Source organism: Elaeis guineensis, chromosome 7 (assembly GCF_000442705.2).
Source record: "Elaeis guineensis isolate ETL-2024a chromosome 7, EG11, whole genome shotgun sequence".
Taxonomy (NCBI): Eukaryota; Viridiplantae; Streptophyta; class Magnoliopsida; order Arecales; family Arecaceae; genus Elaeis; species Elaeis guineensis.
Genome location: NC_025999.2, coordinates 94,739,390 through 94,754,380, shown reverse-complemented (window position 1 = coordinate 94,754,380; position 14,991 = coordinate 94,739,390). Strand labels below are relative to the sequence as shown.

The following is a 14,991-nucleotide window of genomic DNA, read 5'->3' as shown; positions in this document are numbered from 1 at the left end:
ACAAAAATATGATTGAAAAATAGGGTTACCATTGCGAAATTTCTTACAAAGATGAATGGAGCAACCCAGCTTGCAATACTGAATGGCTATCAGAAAAAGCTAGTGGGAATTATAATTTTTAATACATATGGTGTAGCACTCCATATTAGTCTCACATCCAACCTAATAATTCGAGCAGTTCAGATAGTCTAGAGAACACTTAACTTCACAATAGGTTTGACTCTTTGTTATTGAAAGCTGTAGCACCAACAACATGAGCAAAGCAAGTGCAAGAACACTTTTTAACTACATCATCACCAATGGATTTTTTGTGCTTCAATTTCTCTAACTTCTCTATAGTCACTCGATATTGATTGCTTATGCAAGACTTTATAGAGGGATATTTCTAAGGTGGTGGAGAAATGATAGAAAAATAAAAAAAAAATTCTTACAAAATGCATGGCTAATAAAATAATCAAAATTTATCTTTTATTCATGGGTTGATGTATCTTATTGTATCTCAAATATGCCAATCTATATTTCATAACAGATTTTCATCACTTCTTTTACTTTTGTTTTCACTGTTTGCCATAATCCTTTTCTTTCATGTATTAAAAACTATTTATCTTGATAGATGAAATAAAATGGGTTCATTAGGGGAATGAGCCTTGCAAATTGAATTTATACCTTCATATTTTTTTATTGTTATCATTATTTTTGGGATAGCCTAATAATTAATACATTATATTCCATATAGTGAGGACAATGATCAGGAGTGAGAAACGTATGCGAACAACTTCTACATTTCAAGGTAAACATGTTTCTATATGTTCATGCTTTATGACAATAAAGCATCTGAAAATTTACGTAAATATAATTCTATATGTGATCAGAGAATGAAAACTATATAAGTCAAGGAACAGAAAATTTATCTATTTACAATTGCAATCCAAAACTGACATCAGTGAAGAGATGGAAGACTCCTTTGAGCGATGTTTCAAATGGTAAACACAAAAACTTTCTTATTTGAGTATTTTTCAATAACATTATTGTTAACGTCAGTTAAATCTGTAAGTTTCTTATGAGATTATTCTTTGATTGAGTGATATTCCATACGTAAGCTATGCCCAAGTGGCTCATTATCACAAGTTTATCAATCACTTTGAATAACATTGTCTTCTTATTAGTCAAAGGTTAATGTGATAATTTTTTTGTGTGTAGGTGAAAGTAATAATATTGAAGATAGGAATAACACCAACGGTGTAGTACAAGATGCAGTGGGTAATAACTTTAACACCCTTGCTTATTTATTTATAACTTTATTCACCATTGACCAACCATTTCTTTAATAATTTCTTTTACTTCTTTAGTCATAGTTCATCACTTTCCATAATAAATTCATCATTGTTTTAATATATAGGAAGTAATCATACTGGTGACAATGTAGGACATAATGATAATAAACAATTTGAAGAAACAGCCAGTGGTGAAATCGACTATACTGCTATTCAAAATGAAGGTATGTCATTGTTGTCACATTAACTAACTTTATTTATAAATAAATCATGATATATCATCTGAGATTAAAATTATTCATTTAATAAACAAACAGAATATTGGGACATTGGAGATCCAGAATAGGAATGTGAATTTTGCGGTGCATTGATGTGGTATGAAGAAAGAATAATGAAGCATTATAATGCAAAAAAACCAAAGTTTTCACTATGCTGTATGCAAAGAAAAGTTCAGCTTCCTTTGTTACGAGATCCACTTAAAATTTTGAGGGCTCATATGCAAAATCAAGATGATAAGAGCAACCATTTTATAAAGAATATTCGATCATACAATATGATGTTCTCTTTCACATCAATGGGGGAAAAAATTGATAAAAGTATGAATGATGGAAATGGTCCCCCTGTCTTTAAATTAAGTGGCCAAAATTACCATATGATTGAAAGTTTACTGCCTACTCCAGGATCATCTCCTAAATTTGCTCAACTATACATATATGATACTGAAAATGAGGTATCAAATAGAATAAAGACTATGAGGTACGTACTTTTTTAAGAATGTAGGATTTGATACTCTTTTTATCATAATTATGTATTTGAATTTAATAATATATTCTATTTTTTGTATGAAATAGTTCAGATGGTGATTCAAATTCATTGCATGCTGAAATTGTTACTGATTTGAAATATATGCTTGATGAGTATAATGTACTGGCCCAATCATTCAGGATGGTTAGAGATAGGTATCAAGAGAAAGACGAGTCCAATGTTAAACTAGGCTCATCGAAAAAAGGGACCGTGATGGAAGGAGATATAATATTCCCACTATATCTGAAGTAGCTGTACTAATTATTGGAGATTTTGAAAGCTCAGCTGGTGATAGAGACATTATAGTTGAGACACAATCTGGATTATTGAAGCGAATCACTGAATTGAATCCTGCTTATCTTGGCTTACAATACTCCTTGCTATTCCCTTATGGGGAAGACGGTTATAATGAGAATATCCAATTTTGAGATTCAGATAGTGGTTCTTCCAGAAAGAGGATAAAATTATCTATGAGAGTTTTTTGCCTACAGAATTCAGGATAGGAAGAATGAAGCTCCTACTATATTGTATTCTAGGAGGTTATTTCATCAGTTTTTGGTTGATGCCTATACAATGATTGAATCATCGAGGTTGAAATACATTCGGTCTCATCAATATAATTTGAGAGCAGATATGTACAAAGGACTTACAGAAGCTATTTTGAGAGGAGAAACAAATCCTTCTTCAAGAGGTAAACGTGTAATACTTCCTTCATCATTTACTGGTGGTGCTCGATACATGATCCAAAACTATCAAGATGCCATGGTTATATGCAAGTGGACTGGCTATCTGGATCTATTTATTACATTTACATGCAATCCAAACTGGTTAGAGGTTCTCAGATTTGTTCAGCATAAAGGCCTTAAACCTACTGATCGTCCAGATATTCTTTGTAGGATCTTCAAGATTAAACTTGATCAGTTCATCAAAGATTTGAAGCAAAAAAATATTTTCGGAAGAGCTAAAGTTGGTACATCTAACTTCTTTATCCATTTTTTCTCCAACATCCACTTTATACTACTATTTACATATTTTTTCTGAAGTATTTGAATTCTTTATATACATTCATGATTAGATTAATCCAAAATTAAAATAAAATCTAAATGCTTTCTATTTCCAAAATGAAAGAAATATAATGAATAAACCTTATTTACATGTTAGAGATCATATTCTTCTGTGAAGTATTTGTGTGTTTTGTGCCCCTAACCCAACGTCTCCAAATCAATGGGACTAAGTATCCCGTTTTCAGAACCTCAATGGGACCAATATTTTTGTTTACCATTATTTTATATTTTTTTCATGTATTTTTTCAACTGTAAAGCTATGGCAACTGTAAGTTTTTATTGCATTTCTACAACTTTTGTAGTTATTTATTAGTTAGTATTTTACATAAATAGATTTCAAAAATTTAAATAAGTAAACACTTGGTTGAAAAGGTGGGAAGTAAATCTGTGAACAATAATATTTTTTTTTGGTTCATTCTTTAGCGGCAAGGGTAAGGTTTGATCATAATGTTTGAAATTTAACAAAAGAAATACCTACTGTGTAAAGAAGAAAATATTATCTTCTCTCTATCTACTTTTATTTCATTTTTTTTTTTAAAAAAATTGATGAGCTACTGACTCATGAGTAGTGAATGAGTAGAGAAAATGGACACATAAAACTTTCCCATTCCAAGCCCCACATACAAACAACTTACGCTTGCCTAAATATAGAAAAAGACTAAAATCTAAAGTAATTATTTTCTAAACAACCCCTTATTCTTCTTTGACATTCTCTTCTCTCTATAAAATCATTTTCTGGATTGAGAAAAAAGAGCAATGGTTTGGGATTACTGATGAAAAGAGAAAATTCTAAAATAAATCATCTGTGTATCTTTCAATTTGTAAATAATATTCAACCAGGATCAGATAGAAGATATATTTAAAACATCAAGTTGTCTGATACAGCTAAATTCACCAATAATAAGTTTGATGAAACAATAAAAGCTAAAACTAAAAGACCAAAGTAACACAGAAAAATAACTATTCTGCCTTCCCATGATATCTAAAGCTCTGGTAAGATTAGTACCATTACTCAGCTATTATACTAAATATACTAATAATTTTAAACTCTTACATTTTATTGCCTTCCCAATATGATATAAACAAATTTGATTAACACATTGAACTCACCATAAGTTTTAAGTGTTTAATTAAACTATCATGTATAACCATCCAAAGACCAACCATATTTCATTTAGACAATTAGAACGACAGAAAACTCACTAGACATTGCACCAAATCTAATTACTAACAACAACAAAGAATAAAGTATAAAATCAGATAAAAACTAAAAAATAAAAGTACGATCAAAGTACAAGTTTGATTCACATATAATGCAACATAACTGGAATTTCATTCTTACTAATTTGATTACTATGAATCTAAAGAAGCAATAGAATAATTTTTATGCCTACTCTGCGATATCTAATACTTTGATCTATACTTGATGAGTTATTCAGAAACTATTTCATCCACCAAAAGGTTAGAACCAGTGAGTTGGCTACCCTGATATATTTATTATATTTACATGTATTTTTTTCAACATCCGGTTTATTAGACAAATTTATGAATTTTTTCAATGATCTTTTAATTGTAAATATGCATTCATGTTGTATTTCTCTAATTTTTTTTTAAAATTATTGATTAGTTGTAACTTATAGATCATATACATTTAAATCTTCATTAGTCTAACATTCATGCATATTGTATAATACATAATCCAACTTAGATAAATTCATTAAGATGCACATATATATCATTATATTTGATGAAGGTACTTTTTGTTAATTTGTAGTGATATACACTATTGAGTTTCAAAAGCGTGGTTTGCCACATGCTCATATTTTAGTTTTTCTGCATGCTGAGGACAAATATCCTACTGGTGAAGATATCAATAAAATCATATTAGCTGAGATACCTGACCAAGAGTTTTATCCAAAGCTATATGAACTTCTGAATAATTTTATGATCCATGGTCCTTGTGGTGCTTCCAATCCACGTTCCCCATATATGAAGGATGGAAGATGTTCGAAACATTTTCCTAAACAGTTCAAAGGCTACACATCTATTGATGAAGAAGGATATCCTCTTTACAGAAGAAGGGATAATGGTAGAACTGTGAAAAAGAATGGTGTTATTCTTGATAATAGATATGTCGTTCCATATAATCCATATCTTCTCCTGAAGTATCATGCACATATCAATGTGGAATGGTGCAATCAATCAAGATCAATAAAATATCTTTTCAAATATATTAACAAAGGTCATGATCGTGTTACTGTAGCTTTTTATCGAAGTCCTAAAAAATCAAGAAGAAGCAGATGAAATAAGTATGTACTGTGATTGTAGGTACATATCTCCATGCGAAGCTGCTTGGAGGATTTTTGGCTTTGATATCAATTATAGAGATCCTCCTGTTGAACGGCTATCCTTTCATCTACCAGATGAGCAAATGGTTGTATTTGGTGATAAGGATCCAATTGATTCTATTCTAAACAAACCTGGAATCAATCAGTTAATGTTTTTGGCATGGATGGAGGCCAATAAAAAGTATCCGGAAGCAAGAGATTTGACTTATGCAGAATTTCCTACTAAATTTGTATGGAAACAATCTGAGCTTCAATGGACTCCAAGAAAACATGGGTTCTCTATTGGTAGAGTATTTTATGTCCCTCCTGGAAGTAGAGATATGTACTATGAGAGAATCTTACTTAATATAGTAAGAGGTGCCACATGTTTTGAAGATATAAGGACTATCAATGGTGTTAGATATCCTTCATTTAAAGAGGCTTGCTATGCATTAGGCTTGCTTGATGATGACAAAGAATATATTGATGGCATAGCAGAGGCAAGTTTTTGGGATACTGCAAATTACTTGAGAAGACTCTTTGCAATGTTATTATTGTCAAATTCTCTATCAAGGCCTGAATTCATTTGGGAAAACAGTTGGCAATACTTAAAGGAAGACATCCTTCAGAGGCAAACGACTCTTCTACATCATGATAGTATGGCATTATCTATTTTTTCGTTTATCATTTTGATTACTTAAAAAATTTACTTTGTATTTTTATTGCTGTGATTATATGGTTATAGGAAAAAAAAACTTAATGCTGTTGCCATATTATCTAAAAGAAAATGTGTTCTTTTACTATTTCAGGTTTGCATTTGAGTGATGATAAGTTAAAAAATTATGCACTTGTGGATATTGAAAAATTTCTTCAAAGTAGTGGTAAAAATCTTCATGATTATCCTCCAATGCCTTTTCTAAATGAGATGATCCTTTCAGTTGCTCAAAATTAGCTTATTCATGATGAGCTTCATTATGATAAACTATCTTTGGTTGAAGAGCACAAAAAGCTTATTTTCAGTCTTACAACTGAACAAAAAAAATCTATGACACGATTATGAATGCTGTTGCTAGAAATGAATATGGGATTTTCTTTATTTATGGTTATGGTGGCACTGGAAAAATATTTATTTGAAAAACTCTATCTACTGCTTTATGGTCAAAAGGTGAGATCGTGCTCACAGTAGCATCAAGTGGAATAGCATCTCTATTTCTTCTTGGAGGGAGAACAGCACACTCCAGATTTGGGATCCCTTTGAATGCAAATGAAGACTCAACTTGCAATATTAGACAAGGAAGTCCATTGGCCAAATTGATAGCTAAGACTAAGTTTATTATCTGGGATGAAGCTCCTATGATTCACAAATATTGTTTTGAAGCTTTAGACAGAACTTTAAGAGATATTCTCATATTCACTAATCCAAATAGTTTGAAACAGCCTTTTAGGGGTAAAATTATTGTGCTTGGAGGTGACTTCGGATAAATTCTCTCTGTCATTCCTAAAGGTAGCAGACAGGATATTGTACTCACCACGATCAACTCATCGTATCTTTGGTCTTTTTGTAAAGTGCTGACTTTAACTAAAAATATGAGGCTCCAAACAGATAGTTTTAATTCTGATTCAAATAAAATAAAAGAATTTTCAGACTGGATACTGAGTATTGGAGATGGGTTATTTGGTGGGCCTAATGATGGTGAAGCAGTCATTAAAATTCTGGATGATCTTTTGATAAAAGAGTCAAATAATTCACTTGCAGCCATTGTAGAAAGCACATATCCATCTTTTTTGGAGAAGATAAAGGATCCAAACTATTTGCAAGAAAGAGCAATACTTGCTCCCACTCATGATATTGTAGACTTGGTCAATGAATTTATGCTTACGTTGGTTCCTGGTGAGGAAAGAACATATTTAAGTTTTGACACCATTTGCAAAATAGATGAAAATTATAATACCCCTGATGATATTCACACACCTGAATTCTTGAATAGTATTAAATGTTTCGATCTTCCAACTCATTGTTTAAAGCTCAAATGTGGGGTTCCTGTAATGTTGTTAAGAAATATAGACCAATTTTTTGGATTATGTAATGGTACCAAATTGATGATCACTCAATTAGGCACTCATGTAGTTGAGGCCAAAGTTATTTCAGCCAGTAATATAGGACAAAAGGTCTTCATTACTCGCATGACTTTAACTCCATCAGACTCAAGATTACCTTTTAAATTTCAACGTAGACAATATCCCTTGACAGTTTTATTTGCTATGACCATCAATAAAAGTCAAAATCAATCTCTTTCTCATGTTGAATTATATCTTAGAAGATCTGTCTTTAGCCATGGTCAGTTTTATGTTGTAATTTTCTGAGTTAGAAGTCGAAGTGGTTTGAAAATATTAATCTGTGACAATAAAAAAAAGATTTCATATAATACAACTAATATAGTGTATAAAGAAGTCTTCCAAAATTTGAGATAGATAAGTATTTTCTAACATCTCTACTAATATGTTTTCAGTACTTAGTTGAGTATGTAATAATTTCTAATAAATATTTTTTTATTATTTATTTGCAGGTGCGTTCTTCTAATGTTCATAAATACAGGCATATGATGAAAACATTCATCATCATAGTAAAAAAATCTTTATGCTTCAGCTCAATTTTTTTTGTTTCAAATTTTTAAAGCTAAATTCATATCATCTTGCTTGATTTAACTTGGTCTACTATTTTATTATTTCATGTAGTATCTTCCAATCGAAAGTTTAGCTGTTTTCAACAAGGTAACTACTGACTTATTATTTACCGTTGACAACCCTGTAATATAGCATGAAAAAGTATGTTGAAACTTTATTATTATTTTTATATAACTTCAGAAAGAAAAATTTTTTGATTTTTCTAATGCGTGTATGCTAACAACCATGCAGGATGATGATCAGGAGTTAGTTATTATTAAGTTGAAAAATTAAACGGCTTTACAGTTTTCACTATAATGGCTTTCTAAATGACTGTAATTATTTTTTCAATAACATCTTTGTGCAAAATAATTCAAAGATAATGGGTCCAATTTCTCATTAAACTATCTAAATATGAGAAAGGAAGTAGAAATTGAATATAATGTAATGTAAAAATAGTACAATGTATTCAAATCGCTCAGCTTTTTTTTTTTCTAATTAGCATGAACAAAAATTTCTTTTTACCTATTTTTTGTATAAGTTTATACTGTGAAGCATAAAGCTACATATGGATCTTCTTTCCAAAGATCTATTTTGGTAGTCCATTAACTGGTAATGGCCTTCTTGAGCAATGTCCTGTTATAGCCTTATCTATAAAAATAGGAGAGAAAATATGATTTTTCAAGTCTCTAATCTAGATTTTTTCTCTAGAATTCTTAGCAATTCTCACTCAACTTAGTGGTGGCGGCCACTAGAATAGAATGCAGATCATAAATTCAGTCATGTACCGCATGCATTAGAGTTAAGAAATTTCATTCATAGGTTGTTCCTAGAGTCTTTTGCTATAAACTGAAATTTCTTTCATGCATTATTGGTTAGAAAATAGATAACACGTAAAATGCCAAAATCCAATAGCATTTCTTTGTCTAACATATTTACATGCTGTGTATTCTTTTATCAGATAAGTTGATTTGATACTTATCTCAATTTCTTTCCTTTATTTGTCATTTAATCTTTAAAATTAAAAGATATAGATGATGTCTTTGATAATATTTGCAAGGATATGCCATAAAAAATTTTATTTTTGAAAAAATTTTTGTATGATATTGACAAAAAAATATTCAACATCAACAAAAGTTGAACTGTTTATTTTATTCTAACAAATACCATCTATTCAAAACTAATTCACATTCTTTTAAAATCTATGTGTGTTCTTTATTCTATATATATCTACCTATTATTTTTTATTCTTATATTTTAAATTTAATATATATAAATAAAATTTATTAAAAAAATAATAAATTATATATAAATAATTATTAAATTATTAAATTCATATAACATCTAAAGTAAAACAAAATTTCACCCGTGCTAAGCACGGGTGAATATCTAGTTATATATAAAAAAACGAAGCAGCCGCGTTAAAGCGTCTCCATTTGACACGTGGCTAAAAAAATGCGTGACGCGTGGCTAACAATACGTTTCTTTTCTCGCCTCCGAGCACATGTGAGCTCCCTTCCTCCCTCGCAATCCGGCGACCAGGGTCTCCACCGCGCAGGTCAAGCACAGGTTCCGGCGACGTCCGGCTCGAAATGGAGCGAACAGGCTGGGACTTCGGAAGGCAGAGCAGAGGAGACGGTAGCTGCAACGTCTTGCTTCTTTTTTTTTTTCCTCTCTCTTTGTTTTTCTTCATATGCGTTCAGAGTTGGCGCATATACACAGAGAAGAAGCCCTCCTCTGGTGGCAACCCCCGTAGCCACCACCAGGGTCTCTTAACTTTGGCCAGAATACCCTGGCTTCCATGAAGAGAAGAAGAAAAAGCTTTGGTAAGTAAAAAAGAAAACTTGGGAAAAAGAAAAGTTTAAGTGGCTATGTGCGAGGACAAGGTGCTCAAGGATAGAGGAAAGGGATTTAAGGGCGACGGAAGCAGGGGACAAGCAGGGTCAACATATATTTAGGCGCCGGAGAGAAAGGATAGAGGTCGACAAGAAGGGGATCGAATGGGTGAAGAGAAGCAGGGGGTGAGGAGCCGAGCAGCGTCCATGGCGATCGTTAGGGTTAGGATTAGTATTAGGATTGGGAACGGAGGAGACACATGGGTTAGCTTGGGAGAGGAGGGGAGTAACCGGTGGCTTTGTTGTAGCTGACTGGGGGAAGGCGCAACATGGGCGAAGATTTTTATTCCATGGATGTCAAGAAAGAGACCCGCGAACAAACGACGAAGAGGAACGACTCCGAGGAGTATCCCTCCGAGCGTGCGCGAAACACGTGCCACCGGGATGGATCCACCGCAGGAGCTCACTCGCACGTGGTAACACGTCGCAAGCTGCACGGATACTTGGTCGATCCAACTGGTTTGGATTAGGACTGTTTGTAATCCCATTTGCTGTAAATTAGAATTTGAAGCATCTAGATATTTGATAATAAGTTGTAATTTTAATTATAAAAAAATCTCAAGAGTTAAATTATAATTTTTAATATAATAATATTATAATATCGATGCTAATCTATTATATATATATATAAATATATATATATATATATATAAATGAAGCAGCCGTGTTAAGGCGTTTCCATCCGACACACTCAAATTTGTTTACAAAACGTAATTTCATCATTTTGTCTGTTCTTTTGAAAAAAAATGAGAAAAAAATAATATATACTTTTAATCCTAGATTTACGGAATGATGGAATTAATATTGATCGGGGATTGTTGAGAAAATTTAAAACTTTTGATGTCAAATAGTTTTTAACTCTCTAGTCTTTTGTTTCTTTCTACTCAAACAATATAAAAATATTATTTAAAAAATAATTAAAAGAAGAGAAAAAAATTAAAATTTAGATTTCTAATTTTTTTTAAAAAAAATTATAGTTTAGATCTCTAAAATTTTAATATTAATATTTTTAATTTTTAAAATTTAAATCTCTCATAACTCATTAATTAGAGGTACACTCATTAATGATAGTGGTGGCCGGTAGTCGATCTTGTTAATTTTACTATTGAAAGAGTTGGAGGGTGTGCGAGGAGAAGATTGAAAGAGAAAGAGAATAAAAGATAGAAAAATTTAAAAAATGATTAAAAATAAAAATAATAAAAAATTATGAATTTATGAAAGAGCTTTACGGAATTAAAATTGTTGATTATCATAAGATTTATCTGAGAAAAAATAATTATATGCCGTGCATCGTACGGAGTTCTAAGCTAGTTTAAGAAAAATTAGATGCTGCAGGAAGAATAATCAGCGAAGTTACACACATACTCGAAACGGCCATAACAAAATCTATCTAGCTTCCAACAATGCTCTATTAGACTTAAAGAGAGAAAGCTCTATGCCAAATTGATGGACGATCTCCTGCCATACATCGGGAGAGACCAAAAGGAGGCCATCCTTGTTGGAGGATCTGGGGAGCGGAATGGATCGGAGGGAAGGGTTTGGTCATGGTGGGATAGGGGACAATGGGCCTTCTCTTGATCGCAAGCACCTCCAAATCTGAAACCCCCAAGCATCACATAACCCTAACGATGGGGATACGATGGCTCGGATCCAACTTGATTGATGCAAACCCTCGAACCTGATCCCCAAATCTATCTCATCATGGGTTTGTGTAGTTTTCGTCACCTTTATAAGGTGGCGATGGATTGGGTTAATCAGACTAGGGATTTTACCTATAGACTTGGTGTCATGATTGAGGTTTAGTTTTGTACGTCAACGATGGTTCTGGTTTAGATGCTTTTTTTTTTTAGATAATGCAAAAGATCAACTTGAGATGCAAAAAAGGAAACAAATTTTTTTTTTTAATATTTCCACTCCAATATCCTTGCTCCCATCACATGATAATCTTGATGAAAGAATTAATTTGATGACCAGATTGTTTAAATGTGCAATATCACCAACATTCTCATGGGGAAAATTTCAAGGTTGATCTAGAATATTTGATGCACACACGGTCCATAATCACTTTTATAAGATGGCGATGGATTGGGTTAATCGGACTAGGGATTTTACCTACAGACTTGGTGCCGTGATTGAGGTTTTAGTTTTGTAGGTCAACGATGGTTCTGGTTTAGATGTTTTTTTTTTTTTTTTGGGGTAATGCAAAAGATCAACTTGAGATGCAAAAAAGGAAACAAAAAAAAAACTTTTTGAATATTTCCACTCCAATATCCTTGCTCCCATCACATGATAGTCTCAATGAAGGAATTAATTTGATGACTAGTTTGTTTATATGTGCAATATCATCAACATTCTCATGGGGGAAATTTCAAGGTTGATCTAGAATATTTGATGCACACGCTGTCCATAATTGATTTATAAGCTTGCTATTAAGCTCTTATGTAGCAGATCCATCCATTATTTTCTTCTAGATTTTATTCCAATTACCATGGATATTTTTTGTAATGTCTTTATGTGATGGTTTTTGTCTAAATCCATTTTTAGTAATAAAAACATAAAGTGGGAATTTGACATGCACTTGTGACTACAAATTTTTATGTGCATAAGATAATATACACCTTTAATGCAATGTCCAATTATTAAGAATGGCGGTGGATCTAGATCGGATCGATCAATATCTGTATCTATCTTATTATGAAAAAATCTATATTCATACCTTGATATCCAAAATGAATCGGATAAAATTGAGGGTACAGATTAGATCGAATATATCTATCTTAATTTGAATTGGGTTGAATCGGATTGGATTAGATTGGGTCTCATACGATCCATTATCTCTCACACCCTCAACTCCTTTGAATTTGATATCATATTCATATTATCAGGAGAACAAAATGCGATAAATTAAAAATTTTAAAGCACAGGAAAATCTTTTTAATCACCAATCCACCAAAATCCATAAACTATCGTGCTTCTACTAAGCCCGAAACAGCCCAGGGATATCTTTTTGATCACCAATCCACTAAAACCTATAAACTATCATGCTTCTACCAAGATTAACCTCCCGAAACCCCAAGGGACCAACTCAAGCCGCCACAACTCATACAAAATCAAGAAAATCCTCCCCAATTGGAACCTAAGAAAATCTTCCGGGCCTTTGATCTCTCACATGTGCTCTCCTTCTCTATATATCTCCAAAAAAAAAATGAAATGAAGAAGAAAAAAAGCTAATAAGCAAAAAAAAGTGATCAAGCTATGTTAGAAAGGTCTTACCTTTTAATTTTTTCCATCTTTCCTTTATTTTCATTGATTTTTCCTCTATTTTCTCCCTGGTTTTTTCTCTATTTTTTTTCCATCCATAAAAATCTCAATCGGATGGGAGGCTTGAAGTGGCCAAATAGGGAAGCTTAGACAATGGCTAGGACTTTATGTTTTCCATCCTCAAGAGTCTCCATCCTGTGGCAGGGCCAAATAGGGAAGCTTAGAGGATGGCTAGGTCGCATTATCCATTCTCAGGAGTTCAATCAAGTGAGAGGATCGAATAGGGAAAGCTTAGATGGTGGCTAGGGCTGCATGTTTTCTAGGAGTCTCAATCGGATGGGAGGGCCGAATAGGGAAAGCTTAGATGATGGCTATGGCTTTATGCTTTGCATTCTCAAGAGTCTCAATCATGTGGGATGGCCGAATATTGAAAGCTTACACGATGGTCAGGGCTTTGTATTTTTAGGGCTTTGTGTTTTCCAAGACTCTACCCATCCTATCCCAATGTAAGCACAAAGACTGTATGGATACTGGCCTACTTGGGCAGTGCAACACTCTCTACAATAAAAGAGAGACCTTTAGTTGTATAAAGAAAAGAAATAGCTAAAAAAGGAAGAAAAAAGCATTTATCTATGAAGAAACATTAGTGCAAGGGACGGAAAGAGCTTCTTTGTCCATCTGGAGCACTGATCTGAGGCCAACGAAGGAGATTGAACTATAGACAGCTGTTAGGATTTGCAGTCGGAAAGAGGATAAGAGAGAAAAGACAGATAAGATAGGATTGGAGGATTTCAGGGTGTTCGACCGACCTAACCCAAAATATCTGGGGTCCACGGGTGTGTGGGTCATGGGTAAAATCTAGATCCGAACTCCAAATCCATTAAGAAGCAAGCAAGTACAGCCTAGATCCAAGACGGTAGAAGCCCATACAAGCCCGTTTACTATAATCTTAGCTTAACAGCTGAAGTATAAATAGCATGTAATAGAGAGCTAACAATTTTTTGAAAGTAAGAAAGAAATGAATGAAAACTTTCCTCCTAAATTTTCTCTTCAGATTTAGCTCCCGAAACCCTCTTTCTCTCCTCTAAATTCTTTCCTTCCTTCTCTATTTGCCTCTCAGATCTACTTGAAATCCCTTTCTTTCTCTCACTGTACCTGGATCTGCTCAAATCTGAGAACAATCAACTAGAAAATCTTACCTCAGAGCTTGAGATATTATAAATTTGATATCAGAGAAGTGGAATCTTTGGATCTAAGGGTGTGGATGCCACTCTCACATAGATCTATCTAGTTCAGCCGATCAGCAACAGGTATTCAGTGGATCTCTGAATTTCACACACAATAGACAGTAATAGCAATAAATCTGATCTGAATCAAGAGTTTGATCTCTGAATTTTACACAATAGACAACAATAGCATTAGATCTGACCTGTATCAAGATCTAGGAGGGATTACTATTCCAAAAAAAAGTTAAAAACAGCAATCAGACCTCAAGATCATCATCGGCCATCTTGACTATAAATTTTTTGTAGCCAGGAGAGTAAAGAAGTAGTATAAAAATTTACTCAAAATAGCTCAAAAGAATTCAAAATAGAGGTGAAAAATAGAAAGAGAAATAAATATCAAAACTAATTCTTCTGAGAAGAAGAAGGAATGGCTGAGAGAACCAGATTGAGAGAAATTAGTGAGAACCTCAGAATTT

General features: G+C 32.8%; 1 pseudogene; it reads left to right on the top strand.

The window, feature by feature from the left end:
• The first annotated feature begins 1,848 nt into the window (after window positions 1-1,848).
• On the top strand, window positions 1,849-7,941 carry LOC140859371 (uncharacterized; annotated as a pseudogene).
• The last annotated feature ends 7,050 nt before the right edge of the window (window positions 7,942-14,991 follow it).